Raw genomic sequence first — 27,365 nt, 5'->3', positions numbered from 1 at the left:
TTTCCAGAAGTTAACATTTCGCCTAGCCTAGCCTAAATTAGAAGCGCCTGACACGTAATTGCGGGCTTTTAATTTTGCTTTTGAGTACACAAGCAAGTCGTGCGTTCTTGAGCTACTGAAATTTAGAATACGCAAACTTTATCTGACAGCGCATAACTAAAATGTTAAAATTTATTTAACCCAACAAAATATGCCTGACAGCGCAATTTTCAGTAATGCAATAAAACATTAGTTTAGTAATAAATTGAATTGAACAAAATGACCTAAACTATAAAAGCAATTTTATTAAATCCCTAATAATCGTAACCATTTTCAAATCGTAAACTCTTGTTTATAACGACCGAATACGGATTTTTATGGCCGTTTTACCTTCGGTCAAAATAAAGCTCCCTATACAGTGTGTAGCTTACACATCTAAATATGGATTAAAACAGGCTACATAATCGATAAAGTCACCAATGGAAAGCGTGTCTCCGTATATAAATCCTTTGCCATAAATGACTGCCCCCAAGGGACATTAAGGGAAAAAGCTGTTTTAATATCGTGAAAAAGGTGTAACATTTTCCCATTTCTTGAAGTAAACGACTGAATAGATTATTTATTTATGTTGGCACTATAAAGTTTCATGTGAGTGCTGAAAAATCGATATGTGAATACAATACTGAAATTACGGCGGAAATCTAGAATATACAGTTAGACTAGTTAGATATTTCTGTGACATATGATGTAAGTGATACATGCTTGCGCATGCATACAGGGTGTTCAAGTTAAGAATGCATTGCATGGGGATCACCAAAGCTGTAAGAACTGTAAGATGAGTTGCTCCTGTACTACCGGGATAGAAGGACTCCGTTTTCATACTAGTACAACAATAAATTTCCTTATTGTATGTACGGTGGGTGATAAAGTTGTGGTCGGTAATAAAACACAGAAATTAAATGCTTGATCACTTATATTTAGACGTTTTGAGACTGATTTATCTTCTCATCAGTAGCACAAACCATTAAATAAGTAGTTGATATAAAATCAGAAAGAGGTAACGTTACAAGCTATCATGAAGATGAATTATCAAAACTTTTACAAACAAAAAGGCAACAGCAAAACAAGAAAAGAAAAGTGATTCAAGAAAAAGTTGAAGAGATCAAAAATTGTTTAAAGTGTTTAAAAGAAAGCGGAAACACAAACTCACCAAGAAACGCAGACCTAACAGTTAATAACATTCTAATATCACTTTGATTTAAAACAAAATCAATGATTTGCTACAAGTTTTAAATCAAACACCTAAACAGATTGGATAGGAGATGAACCATGATCAAGACAAAGATGATGAATCGGAGGGACGTACGGATAAAGCTGATGGACAACACAACTCTGAAAAATCCCGAAAATTACATATACCTGGGACATATGTATTCTAAAGTTAGGCAGAGAAAATCAAATTGCCGAAATAAAAAGAAGAATTAGCTTTCGACCGCCTGAACCTTAACAAACTGCTCGTCAAAAAGAATGGGACAGCAAAATATTTTTATATTTTTTGAGCGGCTGTTTCTTCAAATTGATTCACTCGATTTTAATAATTTTTTTGAGGATAAAAAAGTATTTTCTGTCTTTTTCTGACGACCTAAATGATCTTTTTGAAAGTTGCCACGGATCCGAGTATACAGGGTGTGACTGAGGTGGAGTCAAAAAATGAAAAATTCGGTCAAACGCCATTTGCGATTTTACAATAATTTTTAGCGAGTCTTGTGGTCAATATCGTCTTGTGGTTTTTGCCAGTTTGGCGATTAAGGACCGTTTACAAAATTTATTGTAAAATTTTTAAAATGTGGTTATTTTTAATTCCTTTTTTTTTAAATTCGAAATTATTGAATTTAAAACAAGAGAAGTAAGTTTTTTTGCCACCAAAATGAGATTAGCAACATTACATTTCAATTTACCCACTTTAGGTGAACATTTTTTATAAACCGCGTTCTACAGGGTGGGTTAAAAAAATCATACAAAATAAAAATCATGTTTTACCATAAAAATAAACGATTTATTTTTATTCGGTAATATTAATCGAAAATAACGGTTTTTAATTTAAAAAAAAACCGATCCACAGCGTTCATATCCGATGACTTTGCGGGCTACAAACCCATTTGTTCTTGTCGTTTTCCCAGCAGTTCGTTGCAACTCCGAAACCTTTAGCATGCTATCCACCAACATTGCAATAAAATTTTGGGGAATTGCCTCCCATTCAACTCTCACAATTTGTGCTAACTCATTCAAATTTGTGAATTGAAATAGTATATTACATACTCAGGTGGAAAGTGTTTGATTTCTGTCGAGACATTAGGTAGTTAGAACTCTCGAGACAGAAATTAAACTTTCTACCCTGGTTTGTATTTTATTTCATTTTCAACCGTTTATCAAAATCTCATCGAACTTCTAATATATCATTCAGTTGAAATATTGATTGCTAATAGTCTCTAAAAATAAGGTGGTATAGGTGTACGAATAGTTATGACTTCAACCATGATAAACGACTGGTGATTTGTTTACAATCTTTACAACGTCATTATTGTGCTATTCTGTCTTTAATATTTTCAGCTGAAACGTTTCTTGAAATGTTAGTTAAATTGGGTAGTTCTAAGTCTATTTTTTCTAATCCCGTTTTTCTTCCGGAAAAAATCTAAAGAAGTTGTTGAATTTGAATCAAGAAACTTAAAAGTAACAACATTTTGTGTGTGTGCTTCTTTATCCAATATCATAAATTTCCATTAAAATTCCTGAACATGCTAAGATTTATGATAAAACATTTGATTTTGTTTTCAAAGTTTTTTTGGGTGGCCCGGTTAGCGCAGTTTAAGTTTTTTACTTAAATTGAGTAGTTTTACGTGTAACCTTGCAAATCCCCTACTTTTTCCGGAAAGGTTCTAAAGAAATTGTTGAATTTGAAACAAGAGAATTAAAATAAACCACATTTTAAAAATGTTGCAATAAATGTAAACGGTCCTTAATTGCCAAACTGGCGAAAATGTCTATAAATAGTCTCGATGATCACAAGTCTCGATTAAGGTTATTGTGAAATCCAAAAAATATTTTTGCGAGAAATGGCGTTAGAGCGAACTTTCATTTTTTGACTACATCTCAGTCACACCCTGTATACTCGGATCCGTGGCAAGTTTCAAAAAGATTATTTATAACTTTTGATAAAATTTGATACAAAGATTTAGAAACCTCATTACCGAGTCCAGAAGCCACCTATAAAAAAATATCTCATTATCTTCATTTATCATCACTTTGAACCAAGTCGAGAGATACAAAAATGTATGTAACTCAAAATAAGTGAACCAACTCTCCTGTAACGACACGTCAAAAGTTTTTTTTGCCAAGAAATGATTATCAATTTTGTAAGTACTTGTACCAAATTCGATCAAAATTGCTTCAAAGATCTCAGAATTATTTAGAGAACTGTGTTTTTACAGGTCTTCCAGGACGCTCTCATATTTCACGACGTTTCACACGTGTCATGTTTCCACTTTATAAACACTATTATACAGAATGTCCCAATCAAGTAGACGCTTGGTTCACTGGTAGTTTTAGTTGCAGCAAACGCTTTTTCCACATGAAAACACCACGTTTTGTAATTAAACACCCTGTACTAATTTGAATAGCTTTTTTTAAGTATTTAAGTACGTTTCAAAAATGTTGACAGTTCAAACTAAACTTTTGAACACCCTGTATTTCAATTCTAGGCACGGTTAGCATAAAAAATAAATTTCAGCTATTTCAATTGAATCTTTAAACCACCCCGTTTGAAATAAAATCGCAAAAAAGTGAGCAGCAAATTTCAGCATGCATGATAATAAATTCATTCATCCTGTATATCAACTTAATCAGATTAATACCAGTCTAGGGCAATTACCACTGTCTACCTGGGTTATTCTTTTACTTTACTTAACTGAACTAGTTAAAATGGTTTAAGAGGATTCAAATCTAGTCATCTGGGAGGTTTACAAGTTAATTTTTAACACTCGTCAAAAATTCGAAATCGAAAATTGTCAAAAAAATCTGATTTTTGGACTAATTCAAGAAACATTCAAGACTTGTGAGAGTCCAAATTTGCACTGAATAGTCTAACAACTTGATATTTACTATTAGAAATAGTCTTAAAATTAAAATTTAATCCACTGTCCACTGTCGAGTGCTAACTAGTTAACTAAAACAGTCCGGAAATTGACACAGTAATGGAATGTATATTATAGTGTCTTACCATAATAAAATATTTTCTGTTCGCTTGTTACTCTTTTCTAAAGAAAAGTTTCAATTATTTTCTAAAAATTAATTTATACTTTAGTAATAATAAGTAAACTATAATAGGTACCTAACTACTCAAATGGATTTGTAGACAAATCACAGTTGGAATAGTGGACTCTCAGAACATTGAAACTTGGTTTGGTTAGGCTTGTGGAAATACCACTTTCAAAAGTGATCGGTTTTAGTGACTTTTGTTGTTTTATTATGTTTTTTGTTCCGGTTTACAGTGTGTTTCAAGTACAACATAACATGACTGTTAAGTTTGTTATATCTATGTTGAATGTAAATATAACGGATTTTTTCATCAGGAACAACTCATAGTTTTTTCCCTAGATTTACAAAGTAATGTATCTTAGATGTCTTAAACATAGTAATCTCTTATGTCCAGGGTGATCTTGGACACCTGGTAAGTTTGTCCGCGTGTTTCGTTCTGTTCACCTGAGTTACATTTTTTAATTGATGGTCCAAGGTTCTGTTGTACAATCTCAGTTCAAGAACGATTTAGTTGAACTGCGACTGGTTGTTGAACTTAACCATATGAAATGCATTGCTGTCAAAGAGACGTTCCTGACTTGAACCAGTTTCAAAGATTAAACCAGTGTTGTGCAACTGGGCCTAAGATGTGCAAATAGCCAGTAAGTGACATGGCGGGACTCGCGTGGGATCCCCCTTCTAACTCACTTAAATTGTAGTCCTGATGAAGTGAGTACCACTGACAGTGATGCTTAACACTGACAAAAGCTTGATAACCTAGAAGTTTTCTTTAACTTCCGAAAACCCAAGAAATTTTTTTTTCGTTAAATTAAAAACGATTTTTGTTAGACTTTTTTTAGACATTTTTTTTCAACAATTAAAATTTGTCGGATAAATTGTGATTTACCTTGAATAAATACTGCAAGCTTTCAATTTTGATCAATATTTTGTTGGAGCTTGTGTTTATACAATTTTGAATTGTTCTCCAAACTTCACCCAGATTTATATTATCGAAGAATCAAATTACTGTATGCCTCTAGCTTGTTTACTTTCTTTATTATAAGACGTTGCATCTCAGAATTTAGCATTATCCGATTTTTCAAGTTGAATTACTCTGAGTTGAATTTTTATTTCAAAACGGCGTTTTCCCCCCTGCATTATTGGATTAGGAAAGAAGACGGCCTCTCTGAAAATTAAACCACAATATTAGCTTAATTCTGTTTAAAACTGGTGGGTTTTAATACTCAATTACTAAATCCACTGTTGCTAATTTGTGTAAGATTTCAGAAACTTGACCAATAAAATATAATAAAGAAAATTAAAATTAAACCAATATTATGTAGTAGTTGAAAAGCAACAACAATTAGCGCGGTATGTAATTTATCATTTTTGTTAATAGTTATTTGCGCAACAAGGGAGGAAAGTGCAATCTTTGCTCACGCGAACAATTTGAGACCCGACGCAAAGCAGAGGGTTTCAAAGTTCAAGGGTGCAAAAAGCTGTTTACTCCAGACTATTATGTACGTTTTATGAAAAAAAAGCATCAGTTAAATATTAGGTTAATACCTGTATGAAAAAGAAGGTATTGTCATCAAGGATAAGTTTGTCAATTTTTCAAGAAAGTGTCAAAGACACCGCATTGATTTCACTTTGACTGGTGGCACTTTCACTCCCTAGAGAGCAAAAGTGATTTTTTAACCCTCAAATGAAGGAGGAAAATTTTATTTTCCATAGGAGTCGTAGAAAAAATAGCATATTATTAACCAAGGTTCAGACAGAAGCTTTTATTGGCCATATGTCAAGTTTAAATCTCGAGGAGCAAAGCGACAACGGATTTAAGACATAAGGTCAATAAAAGCTGTCTAAATCATGGATAATGTAGCGTTTTTTCCACTATTAACAAAATTTAGGATCAAAAAAACAACAACATAAAGAGGCAACCTAATTTATCCGTCTCTGTCAAGTCAAGTATATTTCATATGTCATATGTCTTAATAGACATTGACATTATTATTTACCTAAGTAAAATAAAAAATATATATATATAATAAAAAAATGTTTTTGTTGTGTTTGTGCCAGACTAGAACTACAGATTAGACTCTATTTTTGACCTAGGTCAACAATGACCTTTAAGGTAGAGAAAACTAATTTCTCAAGTTACTAATCGGTCAATAATGATATGTTTATCATGTTAGTAGTGGAAAAAGGGCTTTACGATCGCAATGCTTGGCTTACGTGTAAAAAAAATATATAAAAAAACATGTTCGTTCTTTGTTTCTGTGGACAAAACTACGGCAGTGTTCACGCAGATATTACTGTTTAAGCGACGATGCTCCTAGAGTGATGTGGAACAAAGATGCAAGAATTTCGGGTTCGAATTTCGAGCAACTTTTTAGTCCTATATTTTAACCCAATCTACCACTTTATTTACGTGATTTTTTTTTATTAAATAGCTAAAGGTTTGGGAAATGTGCCAAAGTTATTTTTGCCACCAAAAAAGTTTTAAGTAAGTAGTTTTAGTGCAGATAAAAAAAATAGTGACTTGAAAATTATGGTCATTTTAGCATTTTGTTAAAATGCTTCTAAAACTTTTAATTGACGTACTATTAAAATTGTATTGACTTTCAAACATCCTAAGAAGTATCAGACTAGGAAGGCCGGTTAAATACAAAACTTATCTATCCATGCTTATAAGCCGTGGTCCAATGAAATTTCTTCCTGACGTTTCGTCCACATCTGCCGCGGACATTATCAAAGGCGATGACTTAACGGTCGAAGTGCTCTTCCGTACCTCTCGACGATGACTGGCTCGACTGCTGGAGTGCTGGAGCGTCGGTCGTATTAATACCTGTGGGAGGCTGCACATGCGCATCGGCGCGCAAGAAGTCTGGCGCAAGGTTCGTTTCCACTCCGGATCTAACAAAGTGATCTCTTCCTTTCTGTTGATGATGTTCTCGTGCTTAAAGATCTCAACGGCTTCTCTAGTTAATCTAGGATAGTAACGTTGTGATCGATCCAAAACTTCCACCTTTTCAAAACGTATATCATGTCTTCTAGAAAGTGCATGTTCTGCCACCGCTGATTTTTCGGTCTTTCCTAGTTCGCAACTTCTCTTGTGCTCTGCTATTCTTGTGTTGACACTACGTTTAGTCGTTCCAATGTATACGGATCCACAGCTGCAAGGGATCCTGTAAACTCCAGAAGCCGATAAAGGATCCCGTTTGTCCTTGGCCGATCTGAGACTCTGTTGTACCGTGCGGGTTAGTTTAAAGACCGCCTTGACCTTGTGCTTCTCTAAAATCTTCCAATCCAATCCGTGATCTTGTGTATGTATGGTAAACAAGTTCAACCAACTTTCTCTTCAACATCCACCGTTTGTTGTCTACGTAGTTCGATATTTCTTGGGCGAGTAGCTCTGTTGAATTGTTGTCAACTGTATCCATTCCACCCGAAAACCCTTTCCAGATGTTTAAGCTCCTTTTCTAACTCTGATGGTTTGCAAATCCTTTTTGCCTGCTTCTAGGAAGTGTCTCCTCTCCTATGCCGTTTAAAAAACAGCAATATCTAGCCTAGTTTTTTTTTTAATTTGAGTTAAAAGATAGTCATAAAATGCATTGAATCTCCCATAGGACGTTTTGGTTTACCGATGTCCATAAGGTAGAGAAAACTAATTTCTCAAGTTACTAATCGGTCCGTAATGGAATGTTTATCATGTAAGTAGTGGAAAAAATAATTTATCAAACTTATATTTTCATGAAAAAAAAAACAGTTTTGGCAATCGGACTTCTTTTTTCAGATGCATACCAATTGATGTTTGCGATCGCATGTTTCATTGCTTCTCTGTCTCGCGCGGTGTGAATCGAAGACTATATATCACGTAGGTATGTCTCGTCGCGATAAAGTCACATCTTAAAGGCCTCCAATTTGCTGATATTGCTTATCTATATTATTCAGTGTCCAACTTTCCACAACATAAGGAAGCACGGACCAGACATAGCATTTTATGAATCTTATCCTCAGGACCTCAGGTCGATATCAAAGTCCGAACAGACAAGCACACTTCTAAACCTAAGGAATCTGTGTCAGGCTTACTCAATACGGCTTTTTATTTCTTTGTCCGAGAATTTATCCACTCTTTCAATGGGCGCTGCCCCAAATGTTATCTTGAAGTTTACGAATGCATTCAGTTTCTGAAAATAACGGTTATTTTGATTTCTTTAGTATTGATGTTCAGACCAGGATCAGGAGATCAGGATTTACTGTGTTCTCCCATCATATTTACCATTTGTTCTTCTTCTTCTTAATCCGCCGTCTCCCGCCGAAAGGTGGCGATCCAATTGGCAATCATTGTTCTGGATGTAGCAGCTCTGAAGATGTCAATTGAGGTACATCCAAACCATCTTCTTAAGTCTTTCAGCCAGGTGTTTTGTCTTCTTCCCACTTGTATTTTTCCTTCAATGATCAGTCTCAAGGTTTCATACCTTTCGCCTCTCGTTATGTGGCCTATGTATCCCGTTTTTTTTTCTTTAACGCATCAGTTCTTTTGATTTTCCCATCCGCGCAACGACTTCCAAGTTGGTGATTCTCTGCACCCACGATATTCTTAACATACGGCGGTATAAATACATCTCAAAAGCGTCCAGCTTTTTCTCTGTAGTCGCATCGAGAGTCCATCCTTCACTACCATATAACAAGGTTGAGAATATATAACATCTGATCATGCGCATTCTAAGTTCTAGGCTCAGTTCGGATCTGGTGAAAAATTTGCTTCATATCAATAAATCTTGGGGTCGCACTAATTATTAATGATTGTCCCTAGGTATCTGAATGAATTTACTTGTTCTATCTGTATATTGTTAATGGACAAATTGGCAACTATGTTCGTCTTTGAAAAAACAAGAAGCTTAGTTTTGGACGCATTTGTGAATAGTCCATGCCGTTCAGTGGCTTACTATACGGTTCATTAAGTCTTAGTAAATCGGACAGATCATCTGCCAGCACAACACAGTCGTCGGCGTATCTCAGATTGTTAACAATGACTCCATTGATTTTGAATCCTCTTTGGACCCCCTGCAGCGCTTCTCTAAAACTAGTTTCAGAATATAAATTAAACAGAAGTGGTGATAGGATACAGCCCTGCCTCACTCCCCTTTTTATTATAATAGCCTCTGATGTTGATTGCTCAACTTTAACTTCTGCCGTTTGATGCCAGTATAACTGTGAAATGATTATGATTTCTTCTTTGTCTATTCCCGTAGCTTAAAGAATCTCTATTAGTTTGTCGTGCTTAACGCAGTCAAATGCTTTTTTGCAGTCAAGGAAACATGCATATACATTCACGTTCCTTCCATTTGTTCTAGATAGTTCATATTATCGGTTATCAAAACCATATCATCGGCTTAACAAATGTTGTTAATCCAAACTTTATTAACTTTTATACCCATTTCTGCGTCTTCTAAGGGCAAGGAAAAATTGTCTCTGAATAGAGGTGGAATAAAAGTGGAGACAGCACGCACTCCTGCCTCACTCCTCTTTTAATTTGTATAGTGTGGGACACTGTATTTGCTAGTCTCGCTTAAGCATTTAGGTTCCAGTACAGGTTCTTGATGCACTGGATGTCTTTCTGGTCTATGTTAAGCCTCAAGAGTAGTTCAGCATCAACTTCCGGTGTTGCACTCGATCGACAGCTTTTTCGTAGCCTATGAAGCACGGACACGTCTTTTTTCTGATCGTAACAGTTTTGAATGAGCACCTGTGTCGCGACTATCGCTTCCTGTGTGTCCAATTTTTGTTTGATTTTTTAGATGGTAACCATCAGACTGACGTTTTAAAAAACCTAATGTTTTGGAGAAGCTGGATACATCTACATTATACTAGTGTGCTGGATAACTTTTCAACATTGAAAATCTATTTTTAATTAGTTTTTATCCTGATTTGAGTTTTCAAATAAATACACGCGAATAACATTATTGCTTACAACTTTCGTTTTTCCAGTTGACTTGTATTCATTTTTATTTTCATACCTTTCACTGCACTTATACTTTGTGCTTGTATTTAAATGCGTACAGGATGCTTGACATGGATAATAACAAGAAGTTACTGTAGAACCAATTTGGGACAGACTGTATTATACATATTATTTTTAAAATGCTACCTGCTACTACCTAAAACTGCTACCTTGACTCGTCTCAATCTATTATGGTGGCGGTCAGTATAGTAGGTCAAGTAAAACCTGCATTTTAACAAAATGTGTAATAAAAATAAATGTGTGTGGTAAATTTTTCTAAAAAATCTGGAATAATTTTGATTATTTCAAACAATCCAGATAGACACATAATACGATCGTAGGTAGCTAATAAATAGGGCTATCACGTGACGTGGACAGCTAAGTTTTCCCGTTTGGTCGCTAGAAATCGTCAAACTTGATTACTTGTGGCAGTCACTATTCCTTTCCCTGACCACTTGCCTCCCTTCATTTGTGCACATTAATACCCACATACTTTTATTCGGACATTTTTATAAATATCTTGAAAACGGTTTGAGTTAGCAGTGTAACATTTTTTACCATGTATGTCCCTAAGAGACGCAACTTTTAATAAATATAACATTTTCCCATACAAGTAACCGGTTGACCTTAAAAAATAAAAAACTAGAATTTTGACATTTTTAAAGTGTACCCGATATATTGTCACATCCGTGTTAGTAGTTACGGTGCACACCCAGTAACCACCACAGTCAGCAAGGTTAACGTAATGAGGTTAGCTGACGAGTATAAAAGATGCACCGTAGCTCGGCTAAGGCACCGAACTCTGGGGTCATCCCCAGAGGGAGGTCACGAGCGACAGTCCGAACTTTCTAGTGCCCGGACGGCTCGTTACCCTGTTGCAGTGCCTTAAGTAAATCCTTTGGGCGTGTCGGACATAGGGGCACCCTGCTCGTATCGAGCGGGTTCCGCTTGGCGGCACTTCAGAAGGCCTTACGCACATACACCCACACCCACACACCCCCTCTTGGACAGTGTTCGATGCTAAGAGTTATACAGTACCAAATAAAGAAGACATACTTGAGCTACGATCTTGTTTCTCTTCCTACGCTACCCCCCTAAACGTGACAATATATTTTTAGAAACTATTTTAATTTTTAAACTTAATTAGTTTAAATTAACAATAGAAGTGTGACATAAATCATCATTCTTAAAAATGTAAATTTTTAAGGTTGCCATGTTGTGAAAACTGTCAGCAATAAAGCTGCGACAGTTCTAGCAAAACGAACACCGGATTCGTGTTCTTCTGGCCAAAATTAGTAAGAATGGTCACCTTGACAGGTTTAAATCTCATATGGCGGAGGCTAGCATAGTAGGCCAAGAAAAAGCCTTATTTGTGCTAATATGTAGTGGCCAAGGTTAGTTTAACTTACACTTAACGTTATAAAATATATAAAATTTTAAAAAAGTAAAGCTTCCAAAATAATGATTTTTCTCTTGGAGACATAAAACTAAGTTAGTTTGCTTTCAAAGTGATCGTATTAAATTTCTAATCAAGTCTAAAATTAAAAATAATGTAACAAAAGTGGGTAAAGAGGTTTTTTATTTGAAAAAAATCATTTTAATTGAAAGTAGTGCAAATCAAATAAACGCCCTTGACAGGTACAATTAAGGTTATAAATTAATTAAAACAAAAAAACTAATAATTTTCGGAAATCTTCGGAGGTACTCGAAAAATCGAAATTTTTAAAATGGCATTTGGTTCAGCTTTAAATTGTGCAACTTTGCACCATTGTAAACTTTTTCGTATCTTTTATAATTTCCAAAATGGGAAAATCGAATTTGAATGACTCTGTATACTCGTAGCCAATATTTTGACCGTGGACAGGCCAAAACAATCATGTTTGGAAATTATCAAACGGATAAAGGGGAAGAGTTTTGAAAATAAACGAAAAGGGTGAGTTACCTCAGTTATTCTATGCTCATTTCATAGAGTGAGGATTTAAGTGCAATTCTTTTTATGGATGTTTTATAAGAAGGTAAACCATGAACAGTTGATTGTAAATTAAACAAGTAGACAAAAACAATGACAAACTGTATTATCGTAAAATGTAAAAGCAAAATAAGTAAATCAATCTTGAGAATTATGTGGTAGATTAAAGTTTGACAAAATCAAACACTATTAATTAAACCAACGCAGAACAATGCTATAATTTAAAGTAAATTAAACTCCGATGTCACTACGACAATTTTTCAAAATTTTACGACAAAAGTCAAGTGACCACGTTTAAAACAGTTTAAGTGAGAACAACAGGCGGGTATTTACAAATATTGTGGAATGATAACAAGAGGTTATAGTAACAGAAAGATTTTTTCCAGTTGCTTAGTCTATTCTATAATATAAGATAGCGTCATTCTGAAGGTTCCAAGATGGCGGATTCGTTCCTCTGTATGGACTTAGTCTCTCCACATGAACAACTTTCGGTTTAGATAGTGGTAACATTTGAATTCGGTAGACTAGGTCGTTTATTTTCTTTACTACTTATACCAGTGTCGTTGCCATCTTTGACTTAATATTTTGCTCCTCCTGGTTTGAAACAACTACACAGCATCACCTTCCTTATAATTGCCAACAGCTGGTCTGTGGTCCAGTCTCATCTTTATACGGTCGCTGTTTGGGTTCGTCTTCTCTCTCTCAAGTTCCCGAATTGAGCTTGATCCCTTCTGTAACGAACACTGGTCACATCGTTTACACCATTCCTCAACGTCCTTTCTTTAGTTAATCCAGTAAAATCGATCTCTTATTCTAGCCAAAGTCTGGTCTACTCCAAAGTGTCCGCCTCCGCGACTGTCATGTAGTTCTCGCAGCACATTCTCTTTGCAGGAATTGGGCACTATTGTTTGGTAAAGAAAGCGTTTTCCGTCTGAACTTCCCCATTTTCGAGTAATTAAATCATCTCGCTGGTGCAGAGAATCCCATTGCAGCCAGTAACCCTTTACTGTTGGTCCATGTCTGGAAATTTATTGCCAAGTCGGTTTCAAATCATTCTCCAACCATGATCTAATTACTTTCAAATCAGGGTCTGAGCGCTGTCCTTTTATTATGTCTTCCTTAGAAACGCTGCTCTTTTTGTAGCCTCTTTATCTGTCACCTTCGCAATTTGACTAATCCTCCAACCATCATAAATTTGTCCTTTCCGGTGCCTTCAAAGTCACTATCAAAAGCTTGGCGATCCTCTACATATCGTGGTAATTGTCCTTCCGGGTTCTTCATTTCCTGCTCCTGGTTACGCCAGTTGCGGGGTCGGTAAACGAGACTGCTGTCTGCAATTCCAGCGGTAATGTCCTTTACGTCCACAATTATAACAGGTAATGTTTCTTTTAGCAGAGGAGTACCGGTGATTTGTTCTGTTGTTCTGGTTAAGACGATGAGAAAGTTTGTCTAAAATTTTTACAATTAACTCCATAACAGCTACGTCTCCCGTTTAGTACTGATCTTCCGGAAATCTGACGTCTTGCACACTATCCTTTTTATGGGAGAGGTTCTTTGCAACTTCGAACTCGTGAGTGTAAACTAAGGCATCGGTCAAGTTGATAAAACGGCCAAGGCGAAGTGCCAGTTGTAGATCTGCGCCTTTGACACTATCAATGAAGGTTTGCACAGCAATCTGGTTCAGACACTCTTCGGGTGCTTGTGGATATGCCAGTCGAGTTAGCCGTCCAACTTCAGTCCCAAATTCTTGTAGGGTTTCTGATGGTCTTTGTAATCTACTTTTAAGTTGGCTTTGGTACACCGGCGTCAAGTTTTTGGTAACATACCTTAGCTCCAGCGCATTTGTAAGGGAGTAGTAGTCTCCTTGTTTACTCTCCGGGATGTTCTGAAGTATTTCGAGAGCTTTACCTTGCAGCGCCAGTACCAACTCGGTGGCTTTTTGATGTTTAGTCCACCCATTAACCATTGCAGCAACTTCAAACTGTCTTCTGTATAAACCCCACGAAGATTTCCCGTCAAACTTGGGTACCTTATAATGTTTCAGTATCGCATTCGGTTGAACTTTTGGGCAGTTTTCTATGGGAAATACCTGGACTAACCTCGATTCCTCGCGAATACTCATGATTTCCTTCCCTAAAATTGCAATTCCTTGTCCAAATTAAGTCTCCATTCGTCCAAATTTGTTATCTACCTCTTCCACTTTATTGTCTACCTTTTCCACTTTTTCGTCTACTTTTTGTACTTCATGGTCTACCTTTTCAAGTTGGTGGTTGATGTAGGCTTGCAGCTCTGCTCGGTTATTATCCAAAGCTTGAAGTATAGTTTGTTGTTCTTTCTGTCGGTGTTCCTCATCCTGTTGACAGCGTCTCTCTTGTTCCTCCTTTTCAAGTCGTCGTCGTTCTTGTTCTTCTTGTTTCTCTTGTTGTCGTCGTTCCTGTTCCTCTTGTTTTTCCTTCTGTCGTTGTTCTTTTTCGGCATCCATCTTTTGTAGTATTGTCGCCATAAATGTCGCCAGTTGTTCCTCCATTTTTGTCGTTTGTTGTCTTGTATTCACCATTCACGTACAGCACAATTCTTCACTCACTTATCCCACTTCTGACACCAAATGTTACACTTTAATGGGTTCTTTTTGATAAGTGAGACTTGAGAGACTGAGCACAGAATGTTCCCGCTATACGTCCAGAAAACGTTTATTGTATCGCAAACATTCCATCCGATGCGCCGATCCATGTTTAAAGATACCGGGACATGTCCAAAAGTAGCCGTTTTGTGTATTTGCATTTTACATGAGGTTAAATGGGTAACTCCCTTATTTTAAGGCCTAGAGGGTTGAGACTTCGTATTAGGGGGCTAAGTTTATGACACTCCTGGGATGCGGTGTTGCCAAGTTGTGCACTTTTTCCCTAAATTTAGGGAAATTCTATATAGGGACTCCTCGTTTTCCCTAGATTTCAGGAAATCTTAATCTGGTTATGAGGCCTTTGTAACAATATGTTACTGTTCGTCAAACCATCCAGAAATCATTACAGGACATGCATTAATAACTACGCTGGAACAGCCAAGTATTTTTATGCTGTGTTTAGTTATGAAAGAAGAGTTACACAAACCTGCAAATTTTTGGTATTGTTATAAGATTAACCCAATTACAGGCTAGAACTTTGAGAGATGTGCGCTAATTTTAGCTTGATAAACTGATTTTTCTAATATGTCAATGTAAGCAACAACAAGATGTCACTGGTAATAGAGAACCAAACCAACATTTTTAGAAAAAGTTTGAATCATATTTTTGATTTACTTTTCTATTCCGTGAATAACATCTACACCTTTTCCTCCTAAATCAAAATTCAGGATATGAAAACAGATATTTTCCTTCTGGACAAGTGGTCCAATTTACTCACAAATACTTAGAAAATCTAAGGATTTAGGAGACTTCTTTACAAACAAGTTGTTGCTTATTTACCCGTTTGAAAGCAGCCAATTAAGCTGAAAATTATACTTTTATAAAAACATAATTTTATTTGGTTTTATCAAGTGTCGCTAGATTTTATATTGTCTACTACTGCTCTACAAATTTTATATTGAAATTAACTATCTTCATAAATTGCTTATTGTTACAGTTTTCGACGGTGATCAGCCAATTGTACTGGGTGTGGACCAGACTTGCAGGGTGTTTTAATCGCTTTTCTTCGCCATCGAATTGTAAGTAGCTTTATCAACTCTGGTTTAGTGAGTTTCACAAAGTTGAATGGAAAAAGCCTGACAATAATGAGAATAAACAGAACCAATTAACACTAAACTAAACTTAAAAAATTAAGTAAAATAAAGTGTCTAACAAAATATAAATAGGTAAGGCTTGAAAATTTGGCAACTCAGTAAAGTCAGCATGCCTAATGCAACTAAAATATTATAAAGCAAAGTAAAAGTCCATTTTCTCAAAATGGAGTTGAAAGCAAATCTAAAGGGAAAGTAACACAAAGTCTTCTCCATAAAACTTTTATTAACCCCCAAAAGGTAAATAAAGGGGGGTTTAACTAGTTTTGGGTACAGAAATATCTATCATCAGGAGCTTATAGTATGGTGAAAGGAGCGCCGGCTGTCATTTTACATGGGGGAGACAGCAAAACACAGATTTTAAATATACACAATCCCGTATGCTTAAAATAAAAGCTTTGTGGAGAAGGCTTACTTTTACCCTTACTTTCCCTTTAAATTTAAAATATTATGTTATGTCACTTCCGGAGGTAGGTATCAGTTTTCTGATTAGGACCTGAGGGTCTCCATTATTTGAAGAGATAGGGTCACCATTATACACAACATTCATATAATTTGAATGATGTTTTCACAAAACGTTAACTGATGACAATGGCGTCACGTTTTGCTTTTTGTATAACTATAGTTAGGAAAATTACAATCGTTTGTAACTGTGAGGAATGGTGATCACTAGGTGTTTTAACATAATATATTAAGAGTTCAAAGAGATGATTTGAAACATCAACTAGAGAATTTGAATATTTTATTTAATAAAACATTCACTTAAGTGCCGTGGTATGCTATTTACGGTAAACCCAATAAAACGGAAAAAATCCTAGCGGTTTGGCGTTTACTTTAAAACTTCGTGAAAAATAATTTGCTGGAGTCTTGAGGCAACCTCGGTGCAGATGTGTTTTGTGTTCTTTTGTACAAACAACATCTTATCTTTTCTGATTCTGAGAAACCCATAAGAATTTAAAAATTTTTGATTTATTTATTTATTATCAAATCCGACTACAACAAACGACGTGCTTCGCTTATCAAAATTAAGGCAAACCAATACAATTGGATGGTAGTACGAAGGTGTGCGAAAAAGTAGAATGGACCTGCCTGGGAGCTCACAGGAGTCCAAATCAGACCGAGCCTCCCAGGATGGTTTCTTCGCGAAGCCAAAAAGTAAGAAGAGGGGTAGGAAGCTTACCCGCTCAATCCCCATATCACCAATTCAAGAAGTTAAAAAACCGGCTTTGGACGCGCTAGCAACTTCTGCACAACGAACAACCAAACATACAACAACAACAGTAACCAATACAACAACATCTAACTCAAGCAAAACAACCAAAACTTTACAGCATTGCATGCCTACATTTCTCCACAAATTTATAGTGTACACACCGCCAGAAACTACCAGAGTCCAACTGGCCATTAAATGGGAGGAAGGACAAGAAGGAAAACAATTTTGTCATCACAACGAACTATGCTAACAAAGCTACAGAATCGCTTCAACTGCTTCTGCACCAAAACGCTTTAACTTCGTTTGAAAAAATAGAAACAACTAATACTACAATGAAGCAAACGTGCACAAATCGACACATAACCTCTTCATACTCTGTGGTGGCCACTGGAGAGGGCATGGACATCACATATGAGATGTTTCTGAACGACCTGCAGAGGCTTAATGTGCAAATCAGATTTTGTAGGAGAATTATTTCTCAGAAAGGGACCCCGACCCTAATGATGAAGCTGATAACGGGAGATCTCAACACATATGAAAAGCTCATAAACGAGCGCACAGTACATTTCTTGGGCCGCGTCTCTCGAATAATCGAGAGAGCAAACCGCCAGCACCTGTTCCTGCTCAATACAGCAGATGTAATTTGTTCGACCACCGTACAGAAGAGTGCAAAAAACCAGTAAAGTGCAATAAATGCCAGGGACCTCATTCAACGACCACATGTAAATCCCCTCTTTTTGTTAAAAGCGCAGCTTGCAACTCAGAAGAACATGCAGCATGGAGTATGAAGTGCCCCAGACGCCCTACAGCCCTCATAGAAGGAATCCCCAATGTCAGAGTCAAATGTTTCATAAACCTAACACGTACCCTAACTGCAGAAAGTAGAATACATAATTCCATTACGACACATGACCATATTATAAATAAATACAGACACCAACTTAACAAAACTACTAACATTAACAGAGAAGAAACTGTTAAAAAAGCTGCGAAAACGATTTATGGACGAATTTGACATTGACACCTCTGTGGTATTTTTCGGAAACCGCATGTACATTCTAATGTTTGACATGCTCCTCCCTAACCGAAATTCCCCAACTGAACCTCAAGACCAACTTAAACAGACAGTAACAAGCGTAGAACATTCACTTTCAAAATATTATACGCCAACATCAACGAACTAAATAATAAAAATCATATTATTTACAACTATATAGAACCAAACGATACGGACTGCTGAATGTTTAGAAACTAAAACTAAACTTGAACAAACAGCGACTTGAAGAGAGACGGGCAGTACATCTGCAAACATGGCGACACTATCAACAATGCCAGAGGATGAGCAACGGTACTCCTCAAACCAAAAGTAAGACTAGGAAAAGCAAATCAACACCGCTTTAACAATCCCTTAAATAAATGTCTTCACTTCACCCTACCCTACTTTTAAACGACCTACTGCACGTATTTTTGATATACAGTGTGTCCCGCTTTTCATAAGTACAGCTTGATGTCTTAGTTAATAATAATGCGATTTTCTTTAAATTATGGTGGTGATTATATGTCAGAAAAATGAAGTATTTGGCATAGTAAACATTTGAATTTACCATTGGCTTACGGTGTTGAAGAGGGTAAAAAAGGGTTGATTTTTCACAAAAAAATATTAGGGCCAATTTTAGTTAACTTTTTCTACCAGATTTAGAATCAGCATCCCGAAAAACCCCTAAGTCAATATTTTTAAAATCTCAACAGCTGATTTTAGCATAAACAAAATTCAGTTTACTTCACAAATTTTATTTTATTTTTGATACCTAAATTACAATTTAGGTTATTTATTACAGAGTTAGGTTATAAGAAATTAAAATATGGACAAAGGGGTTTTTGGGGATGCTGATTCTAAATCTGGTAGAAAAAGTTAACTAAAATTGGCCCTAATATCTTTTTTCCGAAAAATCAACCCCTTTCCCCCGGTGCTGAGCAAGGTTTTTGAACACATTATTAAAAACAGACTGCAAGAATTAATCGGACAACATATCCCAGCATACCAATTCGGTTTTAAGCAGCACCATTCCATCCTCTTTTTGTCCTAACAAATAACATTCAAACTACTCACCTAAACGACGAAAAATCAGCTTGTCTGTTTATGGACATCAATAAGGCGTTTGATAGTGTCTGGCATAAAGGTTTACTGTACAAACTATACAGACAATTGGAATTACGAATTGACAACACCCTTTCCTTTGATTTCTCCCCAGAACCCGGGCTACTTCAAGGTTCACCGCTTTCGCCTTTTCTCTATAATGTATATTGCCACGACATATATAATGAAAACCTAGAGGACAAAAAACAAATAGATAAAACGGCATACATACTACAATACGCTGACGATACCGCACCCATTGTCCATGAAAAGACTACTGATAAAACCGTAAACAAACTTCAGTCACTCACAAACCACACAGGATCTACAAAAAATTAAAACTAATACCTAACGCGACAAAAAATCAACTTTTGCTTTCCAACCACAGAACAGCAGACGACCACATAACTGAACCAAGATCTTATGCAAAATACAAAAGACCTTAAACTTAAATTCACAAAACATGTAGAAAACATCACAACAGAAATGACTAAAAGAACAAAATATTTTCGCTCACTGACCTACAAGAACAAAGGAATTAGCCCAAAGACGGCTACAAAGATATACACAGAAATTTGTAGACCACTACTTGACTATGGCAACGTACTTATGACAAACGCTTCAGAAAGAACTAAACTACACATACAAACAACAGAACAAATCGCACTGAGACTGATAACAGGGATAAGACATCCCCAAAACTCACTCCACAATCCCCCAAATGAGCAACTGTACCAGCGCACAAACTTAACTAGAATAACAGAAAGACTACTACAAATTCAATCCAAATGGAAAAACAACAAACAGAACTAGACCATACTAAATCCTCTTTGCATCACAAAACAGACAAGATAATCTCGTTTTCTTTTTCCATCGACGACTCTACTCGAACACTTACAAATATAACACAACTAAGACAATTGTAACAAAATATAAAGATATTATAGATACATTTTTGTAACACTTCTTATTAAATTATTATATTATACCACAACTTAAAGTAAGCCTAAACTAACGAATGTACACAAGGGCAGAAAGACCATTCCGGTCGATAGCCTATTTCGTAATGAAATAAGGATCGCTTATTGCTTACAAGTGTACGCAAAATTCTTATCAGAAATAAAATCTTGCAATTTTAAATCGATAGCCGCTAAAGTATTTGCATAGGAAGTGGTTGTCTATTATTTCATTTTTGCCGCGGTTGCATTGCATGTAAATAATCCGCAGATTATGTTGAAAGCTTTTTCTCCACAGCAAAAGCGAAAAGCAAGCTTTGGCCTTTTTGCTTTTCACAGTTATTAGCTAAAGTATACATACACTATCGAACAAAAGTGAAGTGTCAAAGTTACCTTATGCTAACTTTTTGAAATAATAGTTTACTGTTTTAGTAGTTTAGATAAGTATGGATTGCGATTTTATGCCACAGTTTTTCCTTTAAAGTTTTTCCTTAAACTATTGATAAGTCTGAAACGGTTGAAATTAGGTATAGGAAAAGTATACATACGTTTCTCTTTTATTGCAAACAATAATACATTGATGAATCCATTTAAAAATAAACCTTTATCAGTTTTTCTAACCATCCGCCTAAAAGATATTGATCACCCTGTAGATTTTTTTATTTTCCCTTCTAAGGCCTTTTTAACCCCTGTGGTGTTGTTTAACTGAGGATATAAGGTCACAATAGCAAACCTTTCAGGACTTGAGAATCCGCATATCCGCTATCTATATGGAATATCTAAGAAACAGTGCAAAATAAGTAAAGTATAATTACCAAACGTTCTGCGAGGAATTCAAAAATGAAATTAGAAACAGAATGTATATGTGTGTTAAAAATAAAAAGTTGGTGTTCTTTGCAAACCGATCTGGCAAAACTGCAAAATCCAAAATAATTTAGAAAGAGATATTGGATCCAACCTATATATTTCAAATTTAAACAAAAAATATTGAGCCGTTCTCTAGATACTTCTAGTATACCGTCACTGTGAATCACCTGTATAACTTTAGTTTTTTATTAACTTTAATCGGCTGAATATTTCCATCATTGAAGCATGACAAATTTCTATGACTTTTCCATCTAAAGAAGACGATGGATGAACTTGAAAAATCAATTTGACAAGAAATTAACAACACAGAAAACAAAAATCAAAATAATTAGTACTTTATAAGTTCAATTCGTTTAGGTTAACCATCAATACGATAGGACGAAATATGGCAAGAGTACGACTGCGTGATAGAAAGACCATCTATTGGATCCGTCAGAAAGCCAGGATAACCGACGTTGCTGAACACTTACCAAGATTCAAATTAAAATGGGCACAACATCTCATGAGACCGTCCAATGGTGACCGAAAAGTGACCGAATGGCGACTAAGAGGATGAAGTAAAACCCCAGGAAGACCAAATACTATGTAGAAGGACGATATCCAAAAAGTAGCGGGAGCGCAATGGATGAGCAGAACAGCTGACAGAATCAGATGGAGACAACTTGGTGAGGCGTATGTCCAAAGATGGACCAAAACACGCTGAGAATGATGATGATGAACCGTCAATACCCGTGATCGGATATCTAGTCGAATTCGCTGAAATATCTACTACTACTACTACTATTCCGTAACACTACAACCCAGGGTGGGTCTTGGCTGCCTTGACTATCTGCCTCCACCTGGATCGGTCGTGGGTCATATCCCTCCATTATTGCTAGTCTACACCAAGGATAACCAGATTCTTAATGATGTTATCTCTCCAGCTGAGCCTGGGTCTTCCCAGTGGTCTTTTTCCTTTTGGTGATTCCTCCCATACCCGTTTTATTAGGCGATCGTTTTGGATTCTTTGTAGGTGCCCTGCCCATCTTAGTCTGCCGGACTTCATCTCCTGAATGATGTCGGGGCTTTGATATATTTGGACAAGCTCAGCATTGCTTCTCATCTTATAATGGCCGGTTAGAGGGTCTCGAACGGGACCATATATCATGCGCAGGATCTTTCTCTCAAACCTTCTTAGGAGCTCTGTGTCGCGAACTGTCAGTGTCCATGTTTCACTGGCGTATGTTGCTACTGGTCGTATCATCGTTTGATAGATTCCGGTTTTGGCTTTTTTGTGATGAATTTTGATTTTAGCAGGGCTTGTACTGCAAATGTACATTTGTTTGCCTGTGTGATTCGCTGTTTAATCTCTTCCTGCATATTATTGTCGGCCGTTACCACTGCGCACAGGTACTTGAAGGTTTGCACATGCTCAAAATGTCTGAAGCAGAATGTCTGAGAATACTTTGTAGACGATTCTCAGCAGGGCAATACTTCGGGCTGAAATATCTATCTCACAAAATATGAAAACGATAGTTTTGAAAGAATTTTACAGAAACCCAAATTCGTTAGATAACGGCCATGCACCACCGTCGCAATATTCGGATTAAGAATAAGTCGCGCTTAGTACAAACTTTTTGCTTGCACGGTTGCTAAAAACAAGTTTGAACTGTCAATAATTTAATCTAACTAGTTGCTGCAGTTAAGCCAAGTCAAAACTCTTAAACTTTAAAGTCAAAAAATGGATTTCCTCCTGTCCCAGGTTTAAAGCATATATTCTTTGACTTTCGATTTAATTTTGCAGTGTCGCCAAACTTTTTGAAAGATTAACACTAATTGCTAAATAGAGAATGGTGGTGCATAATACATTAATTACAATTATTTAAGTTGGATACGGAAATCGGGATTAAAGGAAAAATGGTGCATACAGCTGTAAGACAACTTATCGATATTCTTACGTACTAGGTAATCTATGGGTTTAGAAATCGGGCATTGGTAATGCGATACTGTCATCAAGTTTGACAAGTATCAATTTAACCTTCGAGGTTAAAGTCGTCAGGTGCGACTACCTGATCTGACAGATCAAGTCGTTACAAATGTGGTTGTAATTTGAATAAACCCCCAGTTACGCATCTGCCGTTTCTGGTACCTCTCAACGTCGCACTCAACACTACTAGTAAAACAGCCCAAACATTATACAATTAGATTAAAGTAGTGGTACATTCTCACTCAGTGGAGCTGTACAAATACAGGGGTAACAGTAACACTCAGTCGTCTCCACAATAAATCTATTAGGTCTTAAACGTCTCTAAAAAATGCCCGTGGCCATTTGGGCTGGCATATTGTGGAGACGACTAAGTGTTACTAAGTTGCACATGATTGTGGCTACAAACACAAATGATCTGAGCATCAATCGGTCTTGAAAATTTGTAGTACTTTTTAAACTTCTGTAGCACACAGAGCATCATGCCGCGTACGTTGTCAAAAACAACTATAGCAGCAATAGTGGTCGCTTTAGTTCATGATGAAAGAAGAGTGAGGAAAAAGAAAAGAAAGGAAAAAGTTTATGTCTATTGACATATTCATTGGATTTCACATCCCACAAACAAACCTGCTCACGATAGAGATCTATAAATTCAGTCCGAAATGTATTAGTCTCCATATTTGCGAGAGTTTTAAGTTCTTTTATGAAGTTTATGTCGAATTTGTATTTGACAAGTCGTGAGTTGCGCATACATCAGTCCGATTTGTCGTATATCAAACGCCGTATGGAGTTGAATCTGTCAGATCCAATGCGACTAGTCTGATCTGACTCTGTGATTTTTATTTTTTATATTGGTAATGGGTTGTTTTTGTTTAGGAATGTTTTCTTATGAACAAAAGCAAGCTGGTCTGCATCGGTGAAGATCGACCAGATGATAACGATGATGAGATTCAAGAAAATGAAGTTGATCAGACAAAAATCCAGAGATGGTTACATCTGAAGTTAATCTGAATAGGAAGAAATAATAGCCAGATTGTCTCACTTTCTTAGAAATATTAAATAACAAAAATATGAACCCAGGAAACACACCCACTTCTTCGGATTGCTGGAACAGATGACTTTGTCAACATAATACTAGAAAATATCAACAAAATTATTCATACTTCTGCTGATTAATTTTCAAGTAAACGACATTCAAAAGAAACAAATAAAAATGAAATACATGCACAATTTTGTTTTTCGGTAAATGTTTTCGTTTTTATTTGTTTTCTACTTTTAAAAGAGAATATACAGTAAAAAAAATTAAATTAAAAATTATGTCAATAATAGTATAAAGTATCAAGAAGAATAAGTAAGCTTTACTGATCGATGACAAAATTTGGATTTGTTTGAGATCAGTAAAGCTGATACTGTTCGTGATGCTTACACTATTTTTTGTACGACTTCATCAAAATCATTCTAATTATTAAATAAAATGAACATATTAAAAAAAATTGTCTTTATACCTGTATGTTACTTCCCGTTCAGCTGAACGATGATTGATGCTTTCCACAAGTGTTAGGAACAATTTTTTTTCTACGAGCGATTGAAAATTATACCTATTTCAAAAAAAACTCAAGAATTCTATATTAAAAAAAATGGTTTTAAACTAAACTAAATAAATATAAACTAAATTTTTGTTTAGCTTTGTAGTAGGTACTCTTCAGCACAAGGAGTAGTTCCTCCTTCAAACTCTTCACCTGGTTTTTCCTTTTTGACGGTAATAAATTCAAGCTTCTGGCGGTTGACCCGGTTGATACGACGAATTCAGGAAGTTTTTCATCTGATGAGTCCAATGACTGCATTTTGCAATATGTTTTGGAAGCAAATAATACTCAAACTGATGTAATTGACGTTTTGTAATTGATATGTTTACTTTGATTTAAATGATGTAAACGTTTTTCAGAGTCTGATAATAAAAAGTCTCGATCATTATACGTCCGAGATAGTTTTTTCCGTACTCATGATTTCCCGTGTCGGCTTTGCCTGTCACGCACGCACGGGAAAAACTTTTTTTCTGGACTGGTACTATTATTTCCGCACTCATTTTATTTTTTTCGCATTAGTGCGGAAAAGGCTCACTTTCTGCACTCAGATCTGGTAGATACAGTGCGATTAGTGGAAGGTTAATTGAAATTGTGAAAAAACGCTTTGAGAAAGTCGTACTTACACATTAAGAAACGCAACGCAAATCGTTTGATCATTATTTGAAACATCGTTAACATGAGAACACAAAAGCAACTCCAATAATCATTATCTGGTTGACAAAATCAAACTATATCAAACTGTCCGACATCGAAATTTAATAATTTGAAATTTAAATTTTTGCATCTGGGATTTGTATATGGTTGTAGATGGCAAACGTGACTCAATTCACTAACATTATTTTCCGGTCTTATCGAGCGAATAACATCAAAGCTTTTCCGCGCCGAGAGCCAATGCGCAAGAAGACATGGATGACACCAAAGTAAAGTAATCCGCGTGGAAAATGACGGTCTTTTGGAGTAAAGCTAGTTTTTTAAAAGGAGCAAAGTGCGAGGTGAAAAGTCGTTGTTGGTGGAGCGGAAAAACCTACGACGCTGTTTAAAGATAATCACGATCAACGACAAACTTGTTGGGAAATCTTTTCAGCACTAATATACAGTGAGCGGCAAATGTATTGCATACATATTTTTTTAAATCAAGTGTGTAAAACAAATTCAAATCTGTGGTGGTTAGGTATACTACAAAATATTAGTTCTGACGTTATTAAGGACAAGTTTTCTTTGACAATAGCCTTTTATTAACATTCAGTACTTTAATTTTAATGAAGTTTGATTGACGATCCATTTATTTTCGTCGAAACATAATGTTCTTAGATGTTTCCAAACGATGACGGTTTTATTTGGCTGTTGTCTATTATTTCTTGGTACTTCACCCTACACTTTACGTGTTGGTCTTCCAATAGAGGCGTAGATGCTGGCATAACCTTATAATTAGTTTGGTAAAGCACCTGAAACTTTTACAAAAGCTTAAAAGATCTGAATAGTATATTAAGTATCAAGAACAGTAAGTAAGCTTTACCGATCGATGACAAAGTTTGGAGGCTGAGCGAAGCGATCAGTAAAGCTGTTACTGTTCGTGATGTTACACTATCTTTTGTGCGACTTCATCAAAATCATCCTAATTATTAAATAAAATGAAAATATTCTCACAAATTTTCGTTAATCGTGTATGTTACTTCCCGTTCAGCTGAACGGTAAGTACAGTAGGTATTTATTATACTTCCCGGTTTATTAGCCCTAGCAACCAGAAACTAGACTAGCCTTCAAAACAGGTGCTTTAATTTTTGACTTAAACTCTCTTAAAGAATTTTATTATTTTGTTAATTAATTTAAGACCTTCACTGATGGTAGTCCATGAAGTTAAGCACATTGAAGCTAAATCACATCACTTTTGAAGGAAGTATTTGGTCTCTTTGTGGTTGTCCCTGTACCGGGTGTTCCACTAACAGAGTTCATCGGCCATATCTCAAAAACTATGAAAGATACAGCTTTGAAAAAAAAATTGTATAACTAATGTGGCTGAAAATATTTGTTTTAACTCTAACTCTTCCGCTAGGTGGCGCAACTTACATAATAAACGCAAAAAAGTGAAATAACTGTGAAAATCTAAATGAAAAGCTATGTTAAAAATAATTCACTTACGTTTTTCGTTGAGGGCGCTGCGAATCTCGTCACAGAAAAAAACTTAAATATCTTGATAACCGATAATGATTATTTAATGAAGTAGCTCGTTGGAAAGGTATTGGTTTGCTCTATTTAATAGTCTATAACACATTTTATTTTAGTTAACTAACTAACTGCTAGACGGCGAAGTATCAATTTACAAATTTAAACTGACCAAAAAATTTCCAAAAGCTCCTGAAGTAGTCTAAAAAAATGTCAATACATTCCAAAACATAGAACCTCTAAAATGACCTGCAAAGCTTACACAGCATCGTAGAAGCTTCTAAAAGCTTCCAAATGCTTTTCAATTTATCTAGAAGCTCTCAAAAGTTATGCTTCTAGAGCAGTTTAGCAGCTTTCAAAAGTTTCTAAAACTGTCTACAAGGTTTCAAATGCTTTAAAGGCAGTCCAGAACCTTCAAGGCTGAAACTGTCCAAACACCTTCCAAATCCTCCTAAAGTAGT

At 35.9% G+C, this 27,365-nt stretch overlaps 1 protein-coding gene across 2 annotated transcripts in view; it reads left to right on the top strand.

The window, feature by feature from the left end:
• LOC145724730 (uncharacterized) overlaps positions 1-27,365 on the top strand; it is a 128,973-nt gene that overhangs the window by 77,527 nt on the left and 24,081 nt on the right. The window contains exon 2 of one of the 2 annotated variants that reach the window (XM_081973144.1): positions 15,866-15,947. The exons of the other annotated variant lie outside the window; for it this stretch is intronic. The gene's annotated coding sequence lies outside the window, so the exon portion shown is untranslated. The remainder of the gene's footprint in view (positions 1-15,865; positions 15,948-27,365) is intronic. 2 annotated transcript variants of the gene reach the window in all.

This window comes from Ips typographus, linkage group LG2, assembly GCF_016097725.1.
Source record: "Ips typographus isolate SLU linkage group LG2, UJ_Ityp_2.0, whole genome shotgun sequence".
Classification (NCBI taxonomy): Eukaryota; Metazoa; Arthropoda; class Insecta; order Coleoptera; family Curculionidae; genus Ips; species Ips typographus.
The sequence above is the reverse complement of the archived record's forward strand: the minus strand, read 5'-3'. Positions and strand labels throughout refer to the sequence as shown.